General features: G+C 36.1%; 1 long non-coding RNA gene across 1 annotated transcript in view; it reads right to left on the bottom strand.

Annotated features, from left to right (window-relative positions):
- Window positions 1-8070: 8070 nt before the first annotated feature.
- Window positions 8071-18520, bottom strand: part of LOC149916588 (uncharacterized) — a 91238-nt gene continuing 80788 nt past the window's right edge. Inside the window, exons 5-6 of the long non-coding RNA XR_016469439.1 lie at window positions 14765-14989; window positions 8071-8460 (exon numbers count right to left, since the gene is read on the bottom strand). This is a non-coding gene — a long non-coding RNA (uncharacterized LOC149916588). The remainder of the gene's footprint in view (window positions 8461-14764; window positions 14990-18520) is intronic.

Raw genomic sequence — 18520 nt, forward strand, 5'->3', positions numbered from 1 at the left:
ATTTAGTGACAAATATTCTTTCATTCACAGTTGTTTCTAGCCTTGCTGAATTGCTCAGTTCCATGTACAGCAAATGATTTTGCTATCACTGCTGTCATTGGTACATTTAGTAGTTTGGGTGATCTTTATTTTGCTTCAAGCTGACCGTATGAGGAATCCATGCAGTACAAAGGCATGTTTTGCTTAACTTGAGTTCAGACAGGTAGGTATCCACTGAACTTTTTTTTTTTTCATATGTTTAACAAAAATTTCTAGGCAATTTGTGGAACAGTCCCTAATTAATGATGCTCATGACAATAGCAACATGGTTTCTTCCTTTCCAGAAAACAGCAGGATAGACATTATATAAACATAATCTTCCTGTAAATCTCTTCCTGTGATTGAGCCAGGATAATTAGATCTAGTCTTGCCAAAACCACCAGCAACATAATTCTGTGAAACTATCTGGGGCTGAAGGCTAATAATTTCAAAAGTAAATATAATATTTACATTCATCAGCCTAATGGAAACATAATAAAGATGTAGAATAAAGTATAGTCTTTTATAAAAGCTGCTTATATTCTGTTCAAGTAACTTTAATATATTTTTCAGCTCTACATTAATGGTTTTAACAATAATACACCAATTTTTTTAACTAAGAGCAAGACCCTCAACTCATACGCCTTGTGTACAAATTTATAGTAAAAGGTCATTCTCATCTCAAATAGTTTAGTATCCAAACAAGCAACATAAGAGAGAGAAAGAAGTTGTATCCAGCGCACGTGGGAGAGGCCAAAATACACAGATAAAGTCTATCTATGTGTGGAATGATGGCTGAGTGAACAACTCAGCCTAATCAGAGATACAGGTCAGGGATTTATGAAAATGAACCCAAATTGTTTATTGTTTATAAGACATTCAGGGTGCAATTTTCTTAACGTCTCCAAAGCAAAGATTAATCCCAACAAACTTTAGATAACTAATGTGTCAATCTTTTCCATAAGCAGAGGTATCTAATGCCATATGAGATGTTTGGTTACCAAGGACATCTGCAAGGTTTTGGCCAAATCAGTGCAGCACCTGCAGAAAATCTACAGACATTGGGATCTCAGCAGCAGGGCAGATGCAATGGCCTGCAGCATCTCAGACTGCTTAGATGTCTATGATGATAAGCATCTAAAACAAACCTTTATTTGACATAAATATGACATTTATTGGTCATCTGCATTTTCTATGCTGTCTATAATCAGAAGAATGAGATACTGATTCTTCAGCAGCTCTCTGGAGATGCCACTCTTTCTCCACTGACTTTAGAGAGAACCTTGGCCAACTGTGCCCCTGAAGAAGGTTCTGCATTTAGGCATTGTGTTATTTTTTTTCCATATGGTTTTTGTTGTCTTCTAGAAAATGTATCCTGTCTAGCCTTAGGCAAGAGGCTCAGTGTTTTTCATTGCTATTTTGTTTTGATTTTTTTTTCTTCATTATCTTGTATATATTCCTTAATTTAATTATTTAATTATTTATTTAAATGGTAAAAAAACCAAACAAACACAAAAAAAAACCCTAGGTGTAGATGAAAAACAAAACAACTGAAGAAATAAATGAATGAATAGAAAACACCACAAAAAAAAAAACCTACAGCATTACTCATATCTTCATCAGAGAGCAACCACACTTAGGAAAAATGTTATTCTCAGCAACTAAGTGCCAGATTTAGCTTTGAGTGCCCAGGCTTCAAAACAGCAAACCACTTCCACAACTATTCAATCATTTGTGAAGCATGTCTGAAAGCATCTACTATAACTATAATAAAATTATTTTAGTATGTGCTGAATAAAAGGTAATATGTATTTGTTTTAGAGGACACACACAAAATAATTATTCCAATAATAAATATCCAGTACTTCTAAGCTTGTTTCTACTCCTGTAGAAACATGTTATTCAAGGACATTTAGACATCCAAGTGAAGACAGTTCCAGACTTGTCTAACCTATGCGCCCATCTCTAACTGAAGAATTAAATATTGCACATACTGACAGGTGCACACATGCATCTGTTCTAGAACAGAAAAAAATTACAGGGTTTTGTTGTTGGTGTTGGTTTGGTTTTTTTTTAACCTTAACACAAATCTCTTCAAGATTTCTTGAAGTCTTTATCTTTCTTGCTCACATAATGGCTATATTCCACCAGTACACAACAAAGACTAATTTGTAACATTTTTCTTGGATTGACTTTCTGTTGATTAGTTGTGGCATGTATTCAGTACAGAAATGTGCCATTATATGTGGCATAGTTTGACTTCTATTGTGTTTTAGATTGCTGTCTGTTAGCGTACATGTAATCACGCTGTTTGCTTATTTATGAAAACACAGGGGAAATCTTAACATAATAACTTCAAGTTAGAGTAGAAAATTCTTGTCTTACTCATACTTCTTCCCTTTCCAGAACTCCTGGGTTTTTAAATTCAAGACAAGAATATCTAGTGTGTATTTTTACATCTTGGAATATAATGTAGGACTTCTAGCATGTGCAACAGCACAGCCCATAGAAGAACACTGTCTAAAAAAATGAGTACATCATATAATAAAAACAGCGTATTTTACAAATATGTCTGTGCTATTGGTTTAGCACTTCTTCTGAAAGACATATTTTTCAAATAGTTTGAGTTTTCCTGTCCAGGCACTCATAAGCAGTGCTTTTACATTATATTTTTACATGATATATATGTATGTGTTAATAAGAATCTGGGAAGAAAAAGCTGTATTCACTTGCATGAACACAATTTGTGACTGGAACCAGAAGGAATGTCACAGTCTAATAAAGTCATTTCACTGTGCTTTTTTCTTACCGAAGAGAGCTCTGTTTTTGAACATGGGTGAGATGGCCAAAGAAAGACTGGGATTATTATCTCCTAATAACTTCGGTCTAAATTGACAATTACTACAGGTGAGTTACTACAAGCCTGGTTCATCTCAGACGAAATGCAAATTCTTTGCAATGACATGGTCCAAAAGAAAAGGTTTAAAATCTGTGAATGTTCCAGTCCTATAAAAAGCATTTCTATCGGGCAATATTCGCTTTAAGACAATCCATAGCTTTTAATCCTTAGAAAAATACATTTTTTTCTCTAACACATACATACAACCCCTCTTCAGCTTTTTCAGAGTGACACCATGTTAATCTAGTGAAGGTCAGTCTGAGAAAACTCAACTAACAAAGAAAGTGCTCTTAGGAATCGTATCACGTCATGTCAGGCTCACAGATAAATGGGCATTAGCTATAGATAGAGATACTTACCAGTTCATCAAATTCCTTCATATGTCTGGTATTTTATCTTGGATTATGTACTATTGGGTTCAATTTATTATTTTGTAAGTTATTAGTGTGTAATTGCTTTCATATATTTGTACAATAAATACAGAAGGAGTGGGTGTAATCTGAAGCACAACTGAATTTTCTCTCCCTCTGCTACAATATAGATAATCATGATTTATTATGATAGGTAGTAATTTGCCTGCAATGAATCATATTTTATCAAGAAGTAAAATATGAATTTTTATCTCTGAAGAATTCTCTGTGCTTTTTTTCCCCTTCTTTGTGTTTCATTTGTAACTTTTCTTTATGGCTTGGGAGTGTCATGACTCAGAATGGCACCAGAGCACAGGTATGCTGACAGATCCGCTTTCTGTCATTTCATTTAAATGAAATCAATTTTCTATACCTCTAGATGATACACTTTTGAGACGTACCTTTCCATTTTTAAATATCTTCTGGTTTTCCTTCAGTTGTGAAATGATTTGTTCCACCACACTGCAAAAAATATATACTATGTACCAAACCTTAAAAAAAAAGTAAAAGATTATTTTAGAAATTATGTTATAATTTTTTTTTAATTCAAGAAAGTGTCATAAACTGCTTACTGTGAGTACACAATCAGACAAAACAGATAACTCTATTGTAAATGTATGAATGAATAAATCATTTTTTATGTATCTTATGCTGCTAAGTATGAATTTGATCAACTAAATATTAGTTAAAGTGACGATGTTTCCCTATGAATTTCTGGACTAGATGAGGAATCAGTCTTACATCTTATATTCCTGAAGCAAAATAACCTTTTTTTTTTTTTTTTTTTTTGAGTACATATTTGATTACTCTAGCTCAAATTTTGGAAGAGTGGACAGATTTACATATCCTTTCTTCTCTAGCTGCTTCTGATCTTCAGGGAATGTTTGTCACACCACCATTTAGAGTATTTGGAAAGTAGCCTGACTCACATTTTGGCATGACTATAAGGAGACCTGCATCATATGGCTGCCTCCCATTTTGTTTCTTCAAAATACTTTTGTGTATTCATTTCATCTTGGCAGGTAGGACTGTTTTATGGTGCCGCAGGCTTTTTTATTTGATAAGAAGCACTAAAATAGTAGAAGTTTCACAGAAATAATGAAAAATATAAAAGCTGGGATAAAGAGATCCAACAATAATTGGAATGAATTTTCACCTCAAACAGTAAGTGAATGTTCCTTGAGTTGTTTGAGGAAGAAAGGGATAAAGGATGTTATTTCTTTCTGGGCTGATCTAGAAGAGGGCAGTATTAACAGTTCACATATACACATACATACCAGTTTGCTAAAGTGAAAAAGATAATATATAGAATCATAGAATCACCAAGGTTGGAAAAGACCTCCAAGATCATCTAGTGCAACCATGTCCTACCATGTACCTTATATGTTAGTCTATGTACTGGGAATTGAATAAAAAAATAGTGAACACTTCAGCACACAAGATGTAAGCTAATCTGGGAAAAGCATTTCAGCTGGAAGGCTAAAAAGTATTGAAATAAATAGCCTGAAAAGTGAGACCAACATCTCATTAAGAAAAGGCTAGGCAGATGTGTCAGACATTTGTAGGACTGATCCTGACTTTAGTTTAGAGCTGAACTACATAAACTCTCTGATTCTTTTCCAGACTTGTAGTCTAAGATTTGAAATTGAGCTCAAAGGTAAAATGTAATAGAAGGACTCTGAATTTCCTTCTCAAGTACCACTATATGAAGGACCAGAAGTTCACTGGATTTCCAAATATGAGGTAAATTTATTCTAATACTCTAATTTCAGTGAGGTCCTGATCCATTCTGACAGAGAGAACGCTGGAATTCATTCTCCTTAAAAAACAAGCAAACAAACAACAACAGGGGAGTGGGAAGGATCTTCATTCATGACTGACTGAGACTGGGAGAGGTAATCAGGACTTTTTCATTCATTCCTTCAAAAGATGGTGTTTCTTTGTGATTATTCCTCAGTTCTGCGTGCACACATTACAGAAAAATCTCATAGGTTTTTGCAGATAGAATTCTAAATATATTCTATATATATTCTATAAATATGTAAGTTCCTGTTCCAGCTGTCCAGTTCAAACTCTGGATCAGAGCCAGAATTACTGCACTAAATTCAACTTTCTGAATCGTATTTAGCTGGAATGGATTTGACTTCAGAGAAGCTATACACGAACAAGTCAGTATGCACAACTCATTAGCAGACAGAAATAGATGAACTCAGTTGATGTGGACTATTTATAGAAAATAATGTTACATTAGCAGTCTGAGAGCAGATATTTACTGTTTCCCATTTCATATTCACTTAAGTACAGAAGGAAAGCAGGCCAAGCTCTCTTTGGTAATGGCAGAGAATAGTAGAAAGCGTCTCACCTAATAGCAGAAAGTTTGATGGTCACATAACTAATCCTTACTTCTTGGTCTTGGGAGGGAAAATGTAACATACTGTAATAAGTTACTGTTTCTAAAAGAGCAGGTGTGCATCCGGCACTGCAGAAACTGCAAATACGCATTAAAAAACAATAATAATCTGAATCTTTGAATCTTGAAGCCTTTACAGTTTAAGGAGACTGCAAAGATTTGAGTGTGTACCTCAATAGCGTATGTATTGGTCACTGCCCACAGTCCTCCCTTGACTGCAGCAGGATGAGAACTACGTGAACTTTTGAGATGGACAAATAAAAGGTAAATGACAAGAGCGTAACATTTCAAACCAAACAAATCTAAATTAAATTTGTATTTTTGTTTATATGAGCCCTGTACGTTTCTGGCTGTCAACTTCTGAGCAAATTCCAAATCCTTTTTAGTGGTGACAGCTGTGAGCCTGCTACAGCAACCTGGGACGCTCAGTATACTTGCTTCCATTTTTTTCCTTGTTGCAATTGTTCAGGGAACACACCACAAACTGACATCTGAGGATGTGTTTTTCTCATAGAATACACCAGGGCTGGCTAGCTGAGAAGAGAAAGCTTTAAAGCGAAGGCAGGTTGACTTCAATGGAAGTGCTCCATGACTAAGGTGAAGATTTGACCCAGAAAGGTCTGCATGTTTCTGAACAAACTGAATTATCTTTTGTGTTCTCAAAGATGGGTTGCTTAAAAAAAAGTGTAAAAGTTTATCTCCCAGATCACATTTTTGACAGAAGCTATTTTCTGCTATTCTCTATTAAAAAAAAAAAAAAAGAAAGAAGAAAAAAAAAAGCCCTCCTATTTTACTTCTGAACTACAAGGAAATTTTAAACTCTAAACTTGTCTTTTAAAGCAGTGAATTACTGCTGACAGTTCTTTATTGTTTCGATTGTTATTAATTCCACATTTACCTCTTTTCATGCATCTCTTGATTCCTCTTTCTTGCACAGTCAAAACATGCACTTTCTAAGCAGCTGCTTAGCATATATGGCCTTATACTTGTGTTATGGACATTTGTAAGGAAAATAAATACCACAATATAAACGAGGGTACAAACTGTGCTTGATCATGAATAGTCAAGTCCTGTTCCTTCTCTAAAAGCTAAACTGTCTCCAATCTGGCTCAGTAATACTTTTATCTATAAAAGTAATATTTTCATCGTTCTGAAACATTTTTTAATCTACTGAATTTATTGCACCTTGCTCAGGATTATTTGATCAATACAGTTTAATTAAGTTAGTACTTAAAATATTTTTCATATCCGCAGACGTATTTTTAAATATTTGGGCATATTTCAGAATACTTAATCTATCTTTTCTGATTTCAACTGTTCACTACATTTAAATGATTTTTTTCCACATGCTCCTACATGTCTTTTCTTTGAAAATTTTGTAGAAGAACAAATACAAATTTCTGTCTATCTAATGCTGATTTCTACTGCCTACGAACTGCTGATATTATAATATTGTGTTTTAGCTTGTTTTAATATATTGATTAAATTCAATATTGTAAAGTTAAATAGTTAATAGTCATTTATCCAAATGGAAGAATATTCAGTATAGATGTCATTTTTTGCATTTGCTTTTCAGTTTAGCATATTCCTCCTAATCCTGAAACACATCCTGTATCTGATTAAAGGTGACCAGTTAGAAGGAGAAGAAACAGAGAGAGATGCATTATAAAAAGTGAGCTAATAACATTAAAATGTGGGAAATCATTTTCAAAAAGTCTGAATCTAGACTTGTGCTTTATAAATCACAACTTAGAAGAGGCTGGGGATTCAGCCAGATCTCATTAATTGCACAGGAATAGAACCATAAAGACTGAAATTTATGTAAAACCAGTTCAGCGGCCTACTCTTTTATGGGAACTATTTGGAATCAATCTGTATCTGCAACTCTTCTGTGGGAAATGAGTAGAAGAGCTACAGCAGGTGCTTTAAAGTAATAAGGGATTTCCTATGAAACTCAGTGGACTGATGACTCACCAGTTTAATTATGGCCTACTCTTCTGTTATAAAAGCAGAACAATTATTTTTAAAAGGCTCTTGTTGAGTAAATGAGTTTGAACAGAAAATCTTTCATAGGGAAAAAAAGATACCCATATTTTATTTTAAGGAGTTTAAGATTTATAGAGAATGTCTTCAGACTACCGTACTGATTAGTATTGTCTGAGTGCTCCTGAGTAACTGGAAAGATTTAAAGTAGCTGTTTTTATGCAGTCTGGCTTTTCCTTATTTTGAATTTCTGATATATTTCCTCTCTGTTCAGCTGTTTCTTATTCCTAAATTTCAAATATTCCAGAGAGACAATGCCGTTCAGTTGGACATTGATTCAGCTAGAGCATTCATTGCTATTGCTCTCACTAAAATTACTATTTCCTCCTCTTACAACACAGTTCACTTTCAGCAGGTTGCATATGTCTGGAAAGTAGGGCAGGCTTTACAAAATGGTGAACTACCTCCTGTTGCCATCAATGAGAATTTTATCGTTTACTTGGATGACCAAAATCTTTCACTCAATAAAATGCAAAATAAGATCTTACATAACTACATCTCTGCTATAAACAATACACACCTCAGATCTGATGAAAGGATGATCAATCTCCTTGGTTTTGAATTCCAATACGTTGGGCTGCAACAAATAGCAGCTATTCCTCAGAATCCACCCTGAGCAATGGAGCTCTGCATCAGTCCTACAAACATATCTTCCTCCTATGACCCTGCTGCAGTTAGCTCTGCAGAGAATAGAAAAGATGTCTGTTAAAATGTTTCTCTTTTCCTTTTTCCAGCTGCAACTATCTGCAGTGACTGCACTAGAAAGACACCTGAGAATGAGTTCTTTTCCTGGAATTAGAAAGCAGGGGTGAATGTGATGAAGACTCAAGGCCTTAATATTAAGGAAGTCATTTACATAAAATACAGCATGCCATCCCAGCAACTGATAAAAACTCAGAGAATCATGGCAGCCGAACCAGAAACATCTGACTCTTTACAATATTTATTGCAAAGTAGTAGTTTCCAGTGAAAATTCCTGTGACAAAATGAAGGGGCTGTCTGCTATTTAGGGTATGGCAGATGGCAATGGGTCACGTAGGGTAACTCCCTGATGCTGTTCGTTTTCTAGGCTGGCTGGTTTCATTTGACAGTCCTACTCAGAAATCATTAACCTGATTTGCCCGTGTCTGTCATGTCTCTAGCATAATGCATCTTCATGGTATAAGGTAAACTGGGTACCTGGAGGGTAAAGGAAATAAAAAAGACTCATAGCCTATATAAATCAAATGGAAAAGGAGAAAAGGAAGCCACTTAGAAGAGTAGGTGTCATTGATTGACTGTAATTTTAAAGGGTCTTCCTTATGATGGACAAATTTCTGAAGTGTTCATTAACTAATGGAATTATGGTGGCTGACGGCTGCCACCATAACATCAGGTTAAAAAGTGCAGATAAATAATGGGTTTTCCTTTATCACAGATCAGTGTCCTCACTGTCTGGAGCTTGTGTGAAGATGCTGGAAAGGATCAGGGGCTTTCATTACTGAAATTCATGTTTATGCTTTTCTGTTCCTCAATAATGGTATGCACATACACAAGGGAATAGGAAGGGGGAAAAGAAAGGTAGATGGAAATGTTGCCAGCAGAGAAGAAAATTCTTCTGAAATGACTGGTAGTAAATGCATTTCCTACTGCAAAACACCAAATGAAACTGAACTCAGAGGGTTAAAGTAGAGGCATAGCACCTGGGCTTTAATATATTCAATTATCTAGAAAACAAAATCAATTTTGTTTTTGTTAATAGCACTGAAATATGCATTACACTATTTTAATTAAAGCAGTCTATTACGCTTGCCATTCAGTTCATTCCTGCATATTCCCCTAGGGCAGTAGTCATGTACTGTGATAAAACATAATGAAAATAATTTATAAAAGAAACAATACAATAAATCAATCTGATGCCTAATGAACCTTCATTACAAGGATGGATGCAATATTTTCTTAGAATATGTAGTGCTTTCTCCTTAAATTATTGGAAGAATGCCTCAAAGCACTTAAAAAAATAGCACCTTTCTTCATCTCAGCATGCTTTCAAAGCATCATATCTTAAAATTTCAGCAGATCTTGGCAAAACAAACAGCAATCCCTTTCATTTACACTAGCTTTCTGTTTTTTTCTCTTATCTTTAGTTAGATTCATCTGCCTCATAGTGACACCTGTAGAGACCACAGGGATTTCACTCATTTGCATACTTTAGCAGTCAGCTCTTTATTGTCTGTATTCCAGTAGACCTAAATTTTATAGGTGAGATAATTTTATGTCTGGGGACGTGAGCTATTCAAACATCAAATATAAAACAGGCTGTTCCCTGAAGATCTCACAGTGCCAGCAGGCAAACAGAAAGCTAAAAGATGAGAGAGAGGGGCCACTAACATTTTCATACCAGACAAACGAAGAAGGGCAGTGAGCAGAGGTGACGTATTCTAAAGGATTCTGGCTGCCACCTCTGAAAGACCAGAAATCCACTGGGAGGAACAGATTTCATCAATTTCAGAATGTCCACGGCCCAGCCCCGTCCTCCCATTTTCTATATGTTCACCATGTCATGAGAATCTCCTATATATACTGCTACAAGGTTAAGTTCTACCTCATCTTGTTCTCTTGTACAGAGTAGCCATAATTTTGGCAGCTGTGAATAAATAAAGTTACTCAGTGGGAATTCTCAGTGCAACAACTAAGCCTTTAATAGACCTGAAGTTCCTGTGTAGTAATTCAGAAATAAAAACTATTACTCTGGTTATTTATTATTTATTTTTCAGGAAAAATTGGACGTAAAGAAAAATAATGGTTCAAGATAAATACTATCAATTACTTAAACACTGTTAGAGAGCAGTGCCACAACTATTAGCTTCTATGTGTTTGTCTCCTCTTGCACCAAACCACAAAGCTGCTCTAGAGTACCGCAGGACAAGCTGCTGAAGCAGAGTTTGCAGAGACACTGCAACACATTCCAGGCAGGCACCCAGAGAAGCAGTGCTAGCCAGCTGCCAAAATGGCCTGGCAGGACTTCATTCCAGAGGTGTCTGCTGGTTGGGAGCGCATCCACTCACAGGAAGCTGTTTTGAACCTTAACACCCAGCTCATACTGGGGTACAAATTTAGCAGGAACAAGAATCATTGTTGGCAACGGCTAACACTACTCCATACCATCTTGTCTTTTGAGGAATAGTGTCTCCTGGCTGGCCAAAGTACTGTTGCTAATCCTGTAATTGCTGTTGGATTAGAGTGGTGAGGTACTGGAATAGGCTGCCCAGAGAGGTTGTGGATGCCCCGTCCCTGAAGGTGTTCAAGGCCAGATTGGATGGGCAGCCTGCTCTAGTATTAAATGGGGAGGCTGGTGGCTCTGCATGTGGCAGGGGGGTTGGAAATTCATGATCCTTGGGGTCCCTTCCAACCCGGGCCATTCTGTGATTCTGTGCTGCAGGTAGCTGTTACAGGCTTGTCCTCTAATCTGGGAGAGAGGGTATAAAGTCCTTGGAAGCGTGCTAATATATGAAGTATTAAATGTGTCTAAAGAAGCCACAGATCCCTAGGTTACCATCAGCAGCCTTAGGCTGACAAAAAAGACAAGCTGACTGTTCTGTGGTTCTATAAATACTTTACCACAAATTTTTATTCCTTTTGCCTATAAAACAAAAAACATGTTGCTGAAATAGGTGAGCAAACTTCAAATGGTCAGAAAAAGCTCACACACACAAGCAGGTAACATAAATTCTTTGCATTTTCTCCTCGTATTCATAGTTTCTGCCATATGTGACTTTTTTTCTAGCTGAAAAATCATTTTACTTGTCAGAAATGGTCTTCATGTATGAAAAACTGTCCTAGATGGAAAAAAGTGATTTTGAGTGTTACTCTTGCCATTGTTTCCTCCTCTAGCCCACAGTTTTCTGACTGCTACGCTGGTTTCAGTAGAAAAATTAATGATTTTGCTCCATTTTAAATGGCACCACATTAGCACAGAAAAAAAAGAAAGCCAATGATTCCATTCGTATTTGAGATTCATTTGTTTCGATAGATCTTATCTTTCTAAGTAAAATAAGTGGAAAGCATTAATGTCACTTGTTTTCCCTTTTAATGACCAATAGCTTATTTTAGGTAGATAGAACAGAAATGGATAAGGATATAAAATCTCAAGTATCACAGTAAAAGCTACCATTATTTGCCCCCAGAATTGTCCTTCCTGAGGGACTTGTTACCACACAATTACTGGCTGTAAGTTTTGCTCACCTTTCTTTCATCTTTCTTGCCATCCTTTGTCAACAAGAAACAAACGGATGGACTGTTGGATTCAAGTAGAACTACTATCTGTTGTATTCATATGCCTCACTGTATATTAGTTACATTTAAAAATGTAAATGATTATTGCCAGATACTTATTTTCTTGCAGAAAAGAACTCGCTATTTATTGCAACTATTCCATCTAATTTCATCATTTCAAATAGACAGAAGCCTGAGAAAAACTTAGGGTATAAGCTATACTGTAAAGTAAATTAATTAAAATATAATTAAAAGTGATAAAGTTACAGCATATGCCAACATCCATCAAGCCTTGATTGGACATGAGTGAACTGGAATTTATTACGTGGTCAAATTTGAACTATTTTCAACAGAAAGAAAGAAGAAGCATCTGCCTGATGAATCCACAGCAACTACTTTTGATCCAAATACTCAATCTTTCTTAGGAGTCTACAGTCCACGTGTAGAGATTCTTTCCTAAAGTCTCTGCTTGATTATGTGAAAATAAAATATCTTAGGGCTTTTTGACATGCAATGAAAATTAAAGAAGTGTGGCAGATAGATATACTACAAAGAAGAATTTTCATTCTGTGAAGTACAGCGAATTAACAAATAACTGAAGTAGCCTTGGCTATTAACAAAACATTTAAGCAATCTCTAAATGTAGGCACTGCCATATGTGCTTATTTCTATATGCATCAAATTCTGCTGTTATAAATCACAGTCAATACCTGTCTACAAAATGAAAGAATTTTGGCCTAGTGCCTCTTTGGGGTATCTCATTCTGTTAAATAACTTACTTCTGAGAAACTTAGCTAGATCTTCACTGTTCAGTAACTCATGATTGCCTTTTTAATTAAAAGCTTTAACCTTACTTTATACTCATTAATCATATTAGATTGAAGTGTTGATACAGTGGGCATAGTTCACCTCTCAGTCACATTAATATAAATTTTATTGCAATGCATAGTAAGTTGCTTGAGGACTTAGAAATTCTATTTTTCTTTTAGCTGCTCTACTTCCACATAGCCTAGCCTAATTCTGTACCTGGCACTACTGCCTTTCCTCGGGATTCACTTTTGATCCACCTGGCCACACTGCATGAGAGAAGCCAGGCTAACACAAAAAGAAGCAGTGGGACATGAGACTCAGCTGTGTGTTCTGAGAATCTCTTTGCTTCAAGTCTGATGTCAAATGAGCTCCTTAGCTTCATCAGACAAGGCTTGAACACAAAGCATACAAAGCTGATGTGCAACTCAAGCCTTAATCCACACCTGCTCATCCACAAATCTCAGAGTTACTTACACTGTGTTCTTCCACTTCATATGCCAGGTAGCACACACTGACTATACAGATATGTGCTGTTTACCTTTAATAAGCATGGCTCCTCCAATGAGTGTCCACTTTCCCAGAAAAATCAGTATCAAAACTTCAGATGATTTCAGTGTTTCAGGACTGGGTCTGACAAGTCTGGCTTTTATAAGAAATACAAGCCTGAGCCTCTGCTGGTATAAATCAACACAAGTCCCCACTGGAGCTAGGCTAATCTACACAAGAACAGGATCTAACTTTATGTATTCTTTTCTTTCTCTTCTGTCTTGCTGGCAAGAGCCCAACAGCAAAGCTTTTTGTGCATTTGTTTCACTTTGTGTAAGGTCAGCTAAGGTTTTATGTAAAACAGATGGGCAAACTTAAAAATGATTTTTCACATTGCATCGAAAACCAGTAAAAAAGCAAAAGGGGGAAAATTACTCTTTTTGTTCTTTCAAAGGTTGTTGCAATGACCTTTATTTTACCCAGTGTCTCAATTTTAAAAAAGGAAAACAAACCCCTGTTTTTATTACAGTGGAAATGTTTTCTCTGCTGTTCGTGGAGGTCTTAAAGAGAATCAGCAAGAGGACGAAAATTCCCAGCGGTTCATTGGCAGTTTTAAAATGGGAGCATGATGCCCAAGTTACAAAATAAGGACTATATTTAAATATCCTTTAACTTAGGCTGCTGCATTTTTGTTCTCACAGGTCTGTAATTTTGTGGTAACTAATCCTGTGGAACTGAAACTGTATGTAGACACATAAGTTAGAAGGCATTACTGCACAACAATTTTAACCAGCCTGTCCTTCTTTAAAAAAATAAATAAATACACAAATGGGATTTCATGCTTACAGAACGTTTCATTCTAGGACACACAAACCAGAAGTTTACAAGGCTTCTGTGGCTGTTCTGATTGCTGAAGCAGAGTGGATTTTCCAATGAATCAGGTTCTTCTCACTAATTAGGACTGATATATTTAGAAATTTCCATTTATTCAAATGCCTGTAAGCTGCAGTATGTCATCCATACTGTCTGCTGAGGATACTGGGGATACCCTTAAACCCAAAAGAAAAGACAAGAAGCTGGTTTGTGCTATCTGCAGCCACAGCCCTGCCTGTGCCCATTCCTTGAGCCTCAGCTCTGGAGGCTACATTCAACCAAGATGTGAACCAGGGGGAGAGAGTTAAAAAAGATCCAGAAAACAGAGAGGGTCAGTACACAAATCCCTAAGGCAAGAACAGATCAGCAAAGAATGATCCACAGACAAGTAGGAGATTGGCAGTAAAGCAGAAAGGGATGACTAGAAATGGAAGAACAGTCTTCAAGTACGTAAAAAAAAATTGGGAAGAGGAAGTTTATAACTTGCTCTGGATGTTAATGAATTGAAATAAAAATTAGGAGAACTCACATTAGGACAAAAAAAGATTGATAAGGACTCACCAAGACAGGTGGGCCAGTGATCTTCTCACACTGCCATCATCTCTTCAATGACAGTTTTGACAGTAGAAGTGACACAGGCAGAGCTGATTCTGTCTTGGACATGCAGAACAGACAAAGCTGACCTGATAAGGTATTTCCAGTCTTCCAGTTTTATAAGTATGGTTGCATGCATCCATGTGTATAACATTCAGGTCAGATCATGAGTATGGTAGCAAAAATGTACACCTGTTTCAAAAGAGTTTTATGACTTCATTGGAGTTTTGAGTGGACTAAAATGCTATGAAGAAGCCTGTCCAGGCATTGATTTAATATGTACACATTGACCAAAATAAACTTTTGGTTATGCATATATATGCATTTCTATTAGTTAATTTCTAAAGCTTATAAAAACAGCTGTAACAGTGTACAAGGGCTGCTCTGAAAGTAATGCCCTCCCGTTTTATTATGTTGGCCCGCACCATCAGAGATGGATACTGGTGGGATGGCAGTAGAGGTTGAACCTTCCCACCAATATCCCATTACATTTTGTTGCTGTGTGACAGATGGCAGCAGAGGAGCAGTCTGTCAAAATGGCATCTGACACGGAAGTGCGTATGGACCAAAGGAGTGGAATTTAATTCCTCCATGAGTTAAAAATGGCACCCACTGATATTCACTGATGCTTGCTTAAAGTTTCTGGAGACCAAACAGTGGATGTGAGCACAGTGAGGTGGTGGGCGATGTGTTTCAGCAATGACACCATCATAGCAGCTGTAAAGTAGTGGGTCACCTCTACTGCTGTGGAGATTTTTATGAGCATGACATGCAGGCTCTCATTCACTGCTGGTGAAAATGCATAGCTAATGGTGCCGACTATATTGAGAAGTAGTGATTTGTTGCTGAGAATTTTCTCTATCACACAGTGTTATTGTGCTCTTTGTGCCTGTTGTAGTTTCCATGGAAATAAATAGAAGGCATTACTTTCTAAGCAACTCCCGTTAAATTGTATCAATATTTAGTTACACAATATTTCAAATATTGCAAAGTAATGAATGCATTTTCAAACAAAATGACTACATGACTGTCTTTGCAAGCCAGCTACTCATATTTCATCTACTTTTGTGCTGGCTAAATACCATTTAACCAGTTTCAGTTTTCCTGTCAATTGCAGTCTAAGACTAGCTGTGTGTTTATGTGTTCTCTTAGGCTGATGGATCAATTAACCATGTATTTATTTGCAATCTAGTGCTGGGAAAAAAAAAGAAGACAAGAAGAAAAAAAAACTTAGAGTGAAGTTGAGACAAATTGATAGCATTAGTAAGCATTTAATCCATTGAACTCTAAGGAAGAGACGATTCTCAGAATGAAGGAGCTGAAGCTGACGATGTAACCTAAAACTGACTGAATTAAAGTTACTTAGGGGGGAAAAAAAGGAAAACGACCTATCATAGGTTCATGTACAATTGAGCTTCAGGGGCCTTTTCAGAACAGAAATGTGACAATCCTTTAAAACTGGAAAAAAATAATCATCAAGACAATTTTCAGTTTTTGTTTACCGTCAAATGTTTGAGAAGACAAATAGAACAGTCAAAAATGCTTGGGGTATTTAAAAATTAAAATACTTTGATGTATGCGGACAAATTGAATCCAGAATGCATCTGCAAGGGCAGTAGAAGTAATAAAGCTGCTGACTGCTAGCAACTGTTATATGTTTAGTCTAGAAGCTTAAAAACGGTTCTGGAAACTAAAGCGAGAATGATTTTTACTGCAGATGGCTGTGATGGTTTAAGTTAAGAGTGAAGTCGGCATTATAACTTGCATATAAAACTGAATATTTGGCAACTTTAATGTATTACTGAAATAAAGATAACAAATAACTTGATGTATTAGTACCTCACAGTGGAATTAGGATGAGATTTTTAAAAATTTTCTTTTTAAATGAAGCACTGCATCCTGAACTTACTGTAGCTAACTCCATCCTATTCCTGCATTTATTTGAAGATAGCACCTACAGATTAGATTACAAATACCTGCTACTTAAGCTGCTACTTAAGTAGTCCTTAGGACGTTAGGACTCAGGAGAATGCTTTTTTTTTCTGTGAGCAGGAAGAATACATATAAATGAATAACCAGAATTGTTTCCACTAGGAACTTTAAGCAACTTTAATAAATTAATGGTAATTTAATTGCTAACTTTGACTTATTGCTTGCCAGCTTAGTATGTCATCATCTAGAAAGTGTTTGATAATAATGAAAAAGCTCAGCATTGCTTACAGTGCTTTAAATTTTACAAGAGCAAAACAATTACATCATTTTCTTAAGCAAATGGAAATAACTGATTTCTTATGCAGGAAGCTAAGAAAACAGACTAGCATGAAAGGACACTCTCTTAATTTAAAATATATTTCCACATATATACACTGTAAGTCTCCAATTATAGCTGTGCAGAATTGATCATCTTGGGTGTTGAGAAACAAATGGTCTTACCCTTCTGAAAATTATGAATATACAATTTAAGGAACTTGTTTTTTAAATAATAGTTTGGGTTCTTTTTATTTGCCTTTGGCTTTCAAGCTTTCAGAAGCACTTGAGTCATGTTTTCATGCTTTTCTGTTCAGCTAAAAGAAGAAGAAATTAATTTTTTTATACAATGCCCAAAAGTCTTACATGATCACACCACTCTAGGCAATTGGACTTGAGAATAAATACACAACACTGAGAGAAACTTTTGATAAAAGCGTGGAAATATCTACAGAATATTAGTATTCTGTATATGTTTTAAAACAGAAGCCTCTCTTTTAGGATGACAATAGATTACTAGACTACAAACATTATTTAACTGTGCCTTTACAAGATTGAACACATTCTATGTCTGAAAGGTCTTGGACACTCGTGATACAGAACCGTTCCAACAAGGAATAACTAGGCTGTGCTCCAAATAAACAATTGTAGGGTTGTTGGTTTTGTTGTTGTTTGGATTATTTATTTAATTGACTTCTAAAAGAAAGGGAAGCAACTGCAGACAAAGGCAAGGTTTGGAGCCAGGGGAAGAGTAAGAAAGAAAAATTAGTACAAAACAAAACATGACAAACTGCACACTATGGTTGCATGGTGCTCCTACGCTGACTGCATCTTATTGGAAAAAAAAAGTACTGTGTAGTGAATTACATGGATTTGGGACTTCAGTCTTTATTATTTACACCAACTTAAATCACGCTTGTGGCTTTTTTTCTGCTGAAGGAAATACGTAACAATGTGAATAAGAATTCCTTAAGAGAAGAAAGACTGCCATGTCATTCTGTGACTCCTCAGAATATTTAATTACTGAGTGCCTTTGGTCTGTGAAGTTTGTATGCACTTCAACTCTACCTGTAGTGCTAAGGCTTATCCAGCTAGCTGTGGTTTGCAGCAGCAGGTTTCTCCTGATTTGCTCTTCCAAAGATATCCTAATTCACACAACACACCACTTAAACCCTAGTACACAGACAAATCAATGTAACTTTGTTCTACTGGGCAGCAATTTCAACTAAAGCTCATAGTCAAACACTATATACAAATGCAATTATTCAGTACAGTCAAGGGATTATGACCTTATGATCAAACTACATACCAACAGAAGTATGTTGTCTCTGAATCTTTAGCTAGTGCCATTTCTTTGTACTGATCACTTTATGGTCACAGAAAAGTTGATCTTTATGCAATCCTTTCTCCACTGGTCCAGTGAACTGAACGTATCTTCTGGAGCCTGTAATTATGGGTCCTAGTGCTTTTCATTCT

The sequence above is a fragment of the Phasianus colchicus genome, chromosome 10 (assembly GCF_987193195.1).
Source record: "Phasianus colchicus chromosome 10, bPhaCol1.hap1.1, whole genome shotgun sequence".
Taxonomy (NCBI): Eukaryota; Metazoa; Chordata; class Aves; order Galliformes; family Phasianidae; genus Phasianus; species Phasianus colchicus.